Source organism: Molothrus ater, chromosome 7 (assembly GCF_012460135.2).
Source record: "Molothrus ater isolate BHLD 08-10-18 breed brown headed cowbird chromosome 7, BPBGC_Mater_1.1, whole genome shotgun sequence".
In the NCBI taxonomy this organism is placed as follows: domain Eukaryota; kingdom Metazoa; phylum Chordata; class Aves; order Passeriformes; family Icteridae; genus Molothrus; species Molothrus ater.
Window position 1 is genome coordinate 17,476,606 of NC_050484.2, and position 8,161 is coordinate 17,484,766.

The 8,161-nt window shown below is 39.5% G+C and overlaps 1 long non-coding RNA gene across 1 annotated transcript; it reads left to right on the forward strand.

The window, feature by feature from the left end:
* Positions 1 to 297: 297 nt before the first annotated feature.
* LOC118688905 (uncharacterized) lies at positions 298 to 3,342 on the forward strand. Its single transcript, XR_004980534.1, has 3 exons — positions 298 to 378; positions 1,772 to 1,916; positions 3,264 to 3,342. It is a non-coding gene; the product is annotated as an uncharacterized LOC118688905 (long non-coding RNA).
* Positions 3,343 to 8,161: the final 4,819 nt, after the last annotated feature.

Consider the following 8,161-nt stretch of genomic DNA (forward strand, 5'->3'; position numbering starts at 1 on the left):
AATGCTGGTATAGCTCAAGCTGTATCCACCTGGGAGGGGAGTTGCAGGAGCAGTGCTTTCATCCTCTTTGTTCCATGGCTGTTTTCTGGGAGATGATGGCTGCTCAGAACAGGTGTAATAGTGAGTAACTCCAAATTCAAAGACAGCCTGGCTACAGGCTTCAGGTGATATTTGGAGTAGGCACATTTTATCAGGAATTTCTGCTATATGAATACCTGTGGATATATTTTTATTTTCTAAGGCTGAACTTTGGAACAAGATAATCTGCTCTCTTCCTCCATGACTGATAGAAGTGCTCACAACAGCAACTCTACCCCTGTTTCAGAGGTATGAGGTCAGGGACAGGGCCTCAGCTTTGTACCCCAAATAAAGCTCCTGGTAAGCAATTTTAAAGCTAGCATTGTATGGAAAAAATCTGTTTCTTTGGTCTGATTTACAGAAGATTCTATACCCTCAAAGTCTACGCTCTTTACATTAAAGGTAAAGCAGAGAACAGTGCATACAGCTTCTTTGCACTGTGGTGCTGTGTCCCCTCACACCCTTCCCCCAGTTCTGCCTTTGCTGCAAGAAAAAGACAAGGAATCTTGAAAATGGTATATTCTTGATTTCCTCCCTCAGTGATAAATATCCCATCAACACGGAGACTGCTGCCTCAGGTCTATTCTTTGTGCCGTGTTTGCCAGCCACTGTTTAGTAACAAGCGTCACTGTCTGCTCCCCTGCTTTGAACTGGAACAAATTCCTGTGGCCCTCACATCCAACTGAAAGCAGCTTTGTATTGATTTAATTCACCCTTTTTAGTATGACCATAGTCACAATGAGGGATGTGCATCCAAACTTCCAGCTATTGCACAATTGCCACTGGGCAGAAATTCAAGTGATTTGGCACAGGATCCAGTTGGGAATCAACTCCCATTGGTTCACTCTGTCCAGTGGCATGCCTTGCCTGTGATTGAAATGCCAGGCATTTGTGAGCAATCCTGCTGCCAGTATTGACAGCCAGCCTCATAACACTGCTCTGTCCTTTCAGGCTGCATGTTCATTGGGTGTTCATGGAAGAAAGAAATGCAAAATATTAGAGAAGCCACGATGTTACAGATTTCATGTACTACTCACAATTTTGCATTAGCAAGTAACCTGCTCATTTACAGATATACATAAATTCATCCTATTTGTGATGGACACTTAGTATGCCTGAATTTTTCCTAGAATGATGATACTTATGTTTTAAGATGTCAAAATTATTTTTTTATTTAACTGCATAGACTACTCAAAAATCTTTCATATAGAAAAGGTATCCTTCAGAGCTAGAAGTATAGTATATTTAATAAGTCTTTAATAAATAAGATGTTATAAGACATTTAAATCAAGTATTAAATAGGCTTTCATTTGCACCTGTGTGAGTTTGAATTTGAGGAGTTTCCTGTGCTGGACTAGGCTGTAAATACATTGGTTTCACTGGGCTCTGAATCCATTTGTTTCTAACAATTTTTTGCCATGCAGCATGCCTGCATTGGGTATGAAAATGGAAGTGTGATATTTTCCAGGGTTGTTACTAGTCAGCCAAAAGTTAGAAACAGCAACAAGAGTCTAAAGATGACCTCGCTAAATCTGACTGTGTTCTTAATGCAGAAAATGCTGCTTAAAATATTTTAAATTTAATAATGTATCTCTCTTTCTTGCTCTGTGGTAGAATGATCAGATTTTTTTTTTTCCTCACTTGGAAGTTCTGGATCTATACTTTTCACAACAGAGCTTTGTAATCTTGTCAGCTTTTTAGGTAAACCTGATGGACTTGGGAACTTTCCTGAACCTACTCAAACTGTAACCAGTGTGATGCAGCACTGTGGAGCCTTGTATCTGTCTCTGTGGGGGAAAATCTGAGGCTGGAAAATCTCAAATATATATGGGGAGAAGGTAATTGAAAAAAATATTGCGAGCACATTTAAGAAATGTGATTTATTTGAACAGTCCAACTAAATGAGGTCTTATTGCTAGACATAGGTTTCCTAGTGCTATTTCAAGAAAATATCAAAGATCACAGAAATAGCAGGATTTTGTCAAATTCAAAAATTGTTCCCAAGTAAATTGCAAGCACCTTTACCATCTTATTTCTGTAAAATGTGACATATTTAAATATTGCCAAAGAATACGATTCTTAAATGTCAGTATGTTTTAAGGAAGTATAAAGGCTCCAAGATGTATGTCAAAAAACCAGATTCCTCAGATGGGTGCCAGAGAAAATCTTTTTCCAAAGAAGCTTCAGAAATTTCAGTCTAATGTGTACTATTAATGTGATGCTGTGACAGCTCTCTAAAGAGCTGTCATTATCAGGCTTGTTTGCACTGGACTGTGTCAGGCAACCACAGGCTGAGAACTCAGTGCTCAGCCTCACTTGCTCTAATGTAGCTTTAGCAGGGATTCAGAGAAGTGCCAGTGCCTACCCAACAGTGTACCCTCTTCTTGCAATAGCTTGGGGGCCTCCAATTCCAAGTAATACCCACACATGAAAAGTGAAAAAAGCTCCTGTTTGCTTTGTTTGAGGCTTGGGAAGCACTAACTCTTATCATTCATCTGAGCAGCTGGTGACAGCAGTGCTGAAATGCTGAAGAGGTGAGCAGTGGGAGGTTTACAGCATGTCAGTTTACGTTGTCTCATCTCCTTTGTGCTGAATTCCTCTGTAGCACATCCTGTCCATTTGTTACCAAGAAATAAGATATAGTGACCAAGAGAAAGTTGCTTCAAGTGAAGGATTAATTTTGTATCATGTAAGAAAGATGGCTATTGATACTGCATGCAGGAACACTTATCATGCTGATGAATTTCATGTACCTGATAGTGTCAGGCACCAAAGGTTTGGTTTCAACACAGTCTTCCTTGCAGCTTTGGCAAGTTCTGAGGCTCAGTTAAGCACCAGCACATTTTGAAGTTGAAGCCTTGCTTGGTAAAGTGGCATGGGTAAATAGAATCCTACCTATTCAGCATAAGGTTCCAATTCTCAGTCTTTCTTTAATAGCTGTGATGAGATACAGAATAGAGAGTAAGGTTTCAAAGCCTTTAGTTGCTATATACCAATGGCTGCTAGTTATGGAGAGAAAAATAGTTTTTCATTAATGCTAAATAGAGCTTTAACATATAGATAGTAAATTTCCTAGAAGATAAAACACTTCCTTTGTGCCCCACATCCCTGAAAGGGAATGTGCAAACATTTTCAGAAGCTTTCATGGGAGATAAAATATTGTGGATTTCTTTTCTAATTGCCAGGAGCAGTGTAACGGCACCAACCCTACCCATGGCTTTGGCTGAGAACACGGCAGGATGATGCACTGGATGCCTTCAGGTGGGTGAGGTTACAGCTTCCCTGAGTGCTGTTGTGACAGTTCCCAGCAGCAATACTGCAATCACAGCATAGCAGATCTCAGTGTCAGGGCTGTGTTCCAGCCTCCAGTCTCTGCTCTTTTCTTCAGTTCTGCACTGCCTAGCCCATGTTATCTAAACTTAAATTATTGAAAAGTAGAAATAGAAAGAGTTAAAAACACATCAGGAAAAAGACACACTTCCTGTCATATTAGCCTGCAAAATTTCTGATTCTGTTCTGATTTAGGATATAAACATACCAGGTCTGCCTCTTTAATTTGATGGTGTTGTAAAGGACAGAGGAATTACAAAAACGTGTTAGACAGCTATGAGGTGGATACTAATATACACTTCACAGATTTCCCTGTCTTCCTTGGGGCAATGAAAATCAAAGGCTCGTGATATTGGTCCTTACTGCTCTAGAAGAGTTCAAGACAGGGGTTTGGGGCAACATATTTAGGTTTCAAAATGTCCAGATGTCACTATCTATATATTTGAGAATATAACCTTAGTCTTCAATTAAAAGGAGTAACCAGAAAACTGTTGATAGCCACACAAAGTAACAAATTAAAAAGTAAAATAATTGACAGTCATAGCTGACCATAAAACTGCTGAATGCCCCAAAAGAGTATGGGGTTTCAGCTGCCTATCTTCCCATATGCTTTAAGGTAGTGTCAGTGCAGCGTTGCACACGCATTTTTCTGCAGAAGTCCCATGGAGGAATACAAAGCAAGTCAGAAAACCCTATGTATGAAGATGATATCTTGACTACTGCATAGGTGGAGTTTTAGTTTATCCCAAGTTATTGCTCATAAACAGTTTAGCAGTCAGTTCTATCCTAGGGATTATTCATGCCACTACTTGAAAGACTGTTTGATCTATTGATCAATGATGAAAGTAAGAGAAATCAAGCTGTTGCTTAAAATTAGGTTAATGATTGACCCATGGACCCACCAATCTCATTAAGATAAAACATTGAAAAGTTGTGCTTCTGCAAAGTAATATATTAAAAATAATTTTGTCATTTTGATTGCTTACTGATCGATTTCTGAAAGGCAACAGTCCCTGGTGAATAACAAAAAATAATTACTGCAAGTTTTAAGTAGAGTTCATGTTAGTAAATCAGCCATTAGTCCAATTAATTACTGTTTGTGTCCAGAGATTGTTTCTCATACCCTGGAACAACCAGAATATCTCCAGGATCACAGACATTTAAAACAGTGATTGCAAAATACATTATTGAGATGTACAATATTTGCATTGTTTGCATGTAGAGTGAAAATTTTCTGTTATCTTTTCTCTGTTGAGGCTGTTGTTAGGAAATTGCTAGATTACTCAGAAGACTTGTTGAGATCAGAGAACAGGCCAGCAGTTTTTTTATTTGTAACAAAAATTAAAAATAATTAATCCAATATGTGACTATATTTTGCTTTCTTTGTGTGTAAGGTCACTTATTTAATTTTCCCCCCACTAATTTAATTTTTAGATTTTACTAGTTAAACCCCAGGATACTGTGTTTATGTAAGGGAGATAGGGAAAAAGAGTGGGAGACAATTTATTAGTAAAGAAAGACTTGCATTTGCAGGTAACAATAAGCTTCAGTAAAGGGAAGGTTTGGAAAGAAGAGCAGATTCAGTGTCAAGAGAAGCATCCAAACTAATAATCAAAATACATATGAAAAACAGTTCTGAATAATTTTTTACCATTTCTGATAGTGACAATTTGTCAAGCTGGTATTTTTTGAACCATACTGAAATTTCCACAAGCTTAAAATTTTGTTACCTGATTACTATCTCCACACACCATTTCCTTTTTTTTTCTTAGGTAGATGGATTTCTGCACAAAATGCATTAATTTTGATAAGGAATACATTTCTGCAGTTATTGTAAAAGAAGATTGTCTCCATGACCCAGAGTTCAACTCAAAATTTGTGCAAGAAAATTTCAGTGGCTGCTGCACACAGTGCTTGAGTTAACATCATTAGAGTCCAGGAGGTAGGAGTTAAACCAGTGTAAATTTCTTCAGCTCAAAATTTTAAGATTTTGCTTCTTCCAGCTCCTCTTCTGCTATTGCAAAGAACTCACTTCATAGTTATAGCCATTAAAAATACTAGAGAAAAAATATTTTGAATGTCATAAATTACTTTTAGACTGTGAAAATGGGTTGTGTATCATGGCCATGCTTCATATGGAGGCTTCCAAAAATAGCTCAGCAGAAGAGTCTCTGCACAGAGACCCAAAAGGTCTGAATTTAATCCTGGTTTTCTAACTGATCTGCAGGGTGACCTTGGGCAATCTGTGTGCCATTCTCCTTCTGCTAAAATGAAAATAATAATACTTATTGCCCTTGCAAAGCACTTCTAGAGTAAAGCATATGAATCGATAACATCTTCTCCTTAAGTATATGAAATAGCAGAGGAAACTCTTCCCACTTGCATTAGTGTGCTTTTAACATTTAGAAATGTGAAATTATAAAGATTATTACATAGGAGGGAGAAGCCCAGAAGTGTTCCCTAATCAATAAGTTGCCAGCTGGAATGCAAAGGAAAGCAAGTTAATGTACCATTTAGTGTAACAAAGAAGAAAATATATGCTTTCAATGTGAGTATGGCAGCTACCAGTGCAGTCATACTGTATTATCTTGCTGGCTTGTGTGCTGGTGTGGCAGTAGAACAGTATAAAACATACAAACAGTTTGAAATCCCTACGCTAGTTTTCAAGACCTCCAGTTCTCCTGGAGAGATCTGTCAGTTTAGACAGAAGGGAAAAGCTAGACTTAAGTGCTCTGACCACGTGTGTGTGCCTTGTTCTGCATGTGGGGACTTCCTTCCCCCCGGAATGCTACTTTGCTTTCCCCCAGCAAATCATCAGCCTGAGGTCTCTTGGCACACTATGTTTTACAAGAATGACAGCAAACATGATTTTTCACTTGTGTCCCTAGGCTTGTTGACCTGCAGAGCCTTTTGGGGTCCATGCAGATGGATTCATTGAGCTAGAGTATTCATACATTGCTTGTATAATATTTCTCTGTATTTTATATCAGCATTTTGTATCAGGCACTACACAAGTCCAGTGGCATCTACTGTGCAGCCTAGGTGAGCCCTGGCAGTAATTAAAGTATTTTAAACCATCTGCTTAATTGCTTAAAAAATACACTGATGAGCTTGCACTGTTTGAATGATCTTCAGGAAACTATTAGGCTAAAGCAATTCCCTCTTGCAATGTTTAACTAATTCACAATGTTTGTTCTGTGAATTACAGTTGTCTTTACACCATTTGTTAGTCTTACTTGTAACAGAGCCCTGCTTGCTGCTACTGAGCCAGAAGATTTTTCCTGTTCTTCTTCCCTCTGCTTTCTCATCTCTGCCTGTCAAGCTCTTCATTGAGGTGCAGACTTTGGGAGCAGTGCATGAGAGAAGCTGGGCAGTGAAATCCAGCCCTCTCCCTGCCAGCCGTGCTTGCAGCCTTGCCCCTGAGCGAGGAAGGATCCCTGTGCCAGCTGTTACCTGTGCACTCTGCTCTGTGCCAAGCACCCACACTGCTCTCTCAGGGCACCTCAGTCTCTTGTGCCAGGGAGAACAGGGAGATGCTGGAGCAGCATAACCAAGCTGTCCTCCCAGCTTCCTTGTCCAGCTCTTCAGCTGAGTGTCTGCTCAGCCCCGGCTGGGTCCTGCAGCAGAGCACGGCCGTTTCCATGGGCATTCGCAGCGGTGCCATTAGGCAGTGTGGGCACACTGCCAGGTGGCCCTCCCAGGGACACAGGATGGGCTGCCAGAGGGCAGTGGGTGAACAGGGACGGTGGTCTGGCATTGTCACCTGGGGAACCTTCCTGCTGCTTCACCTGCTGTGGAAGCATGGCACGGCCATGGCATCTGCACATCCCAGCTCCTCCAAAATGGGGAGGCCCCGGCTGCCTGCATCTCTGGGCTCTGCAGGCACAGGAGGCAGTTTTGGCCATTCCTGCTGCATGCCTGGCTCCATCAGCCCTCTGCCTTCTGGCCAGAAAAACCAGGAAACACAGGAGAGAAGGCTACTGAAGACATAGATAAGAACTATAGGTTAGCAGACTTGCTTCAATTTTCATTACAAGTCAATAAAGTAATACTTTCATAAGTATTGGAGCCAACCCATTATGAAGATTGTTTGAAAATTCCATCCCTGCCACATGGGCAAGAGTCAGTGGGTAGTTTGTCCCTAGATCAAGCCCTACCGTTTCTGTTCAGAAATTCCCCTTACTATTTAATTAAACTGCCTGAATGTCTCCCAAAAGCCACCACGTAAGTATCAAATAGTCTGGATTACGAATATTAGGATAGTATGAGGTAATACCATTAGATTATCTCACCATAAACTGAAATAAATGTTTATACATTTTATTTGATATATATGCAAAAAAGAAAATTTGCTGTTGGGTGTGGTATAATGTTTATGATTAAATGCTTTATTCATACTTGTATGTCAATCTATTAGTGTGCTGTTAATTCAAATGTTACTATGATGTATTCTATCGCCGTTAGCACATTTATCACAGGTAGATGTGAAACTTAGACAAAGGTGTACATTCTCATTAATGATGAGCAGCCTATTCATCTTACTAGAGTGTAATTAATGTTAGTTACAATACTTAATTTTTCACTGTTTGTCATAGTGCATATTTAGCATTTCTTCTGTCCTTTATCAATCTGCTCTCCTATCATATGAGCACATCAAAAAGATATATGTAAGTATCTGACCTGTTTTGATGCCTAATTTTTATACTTTTCCAGGAAAAAATATATAAAAGAAAAAATATATACTGGAATATTT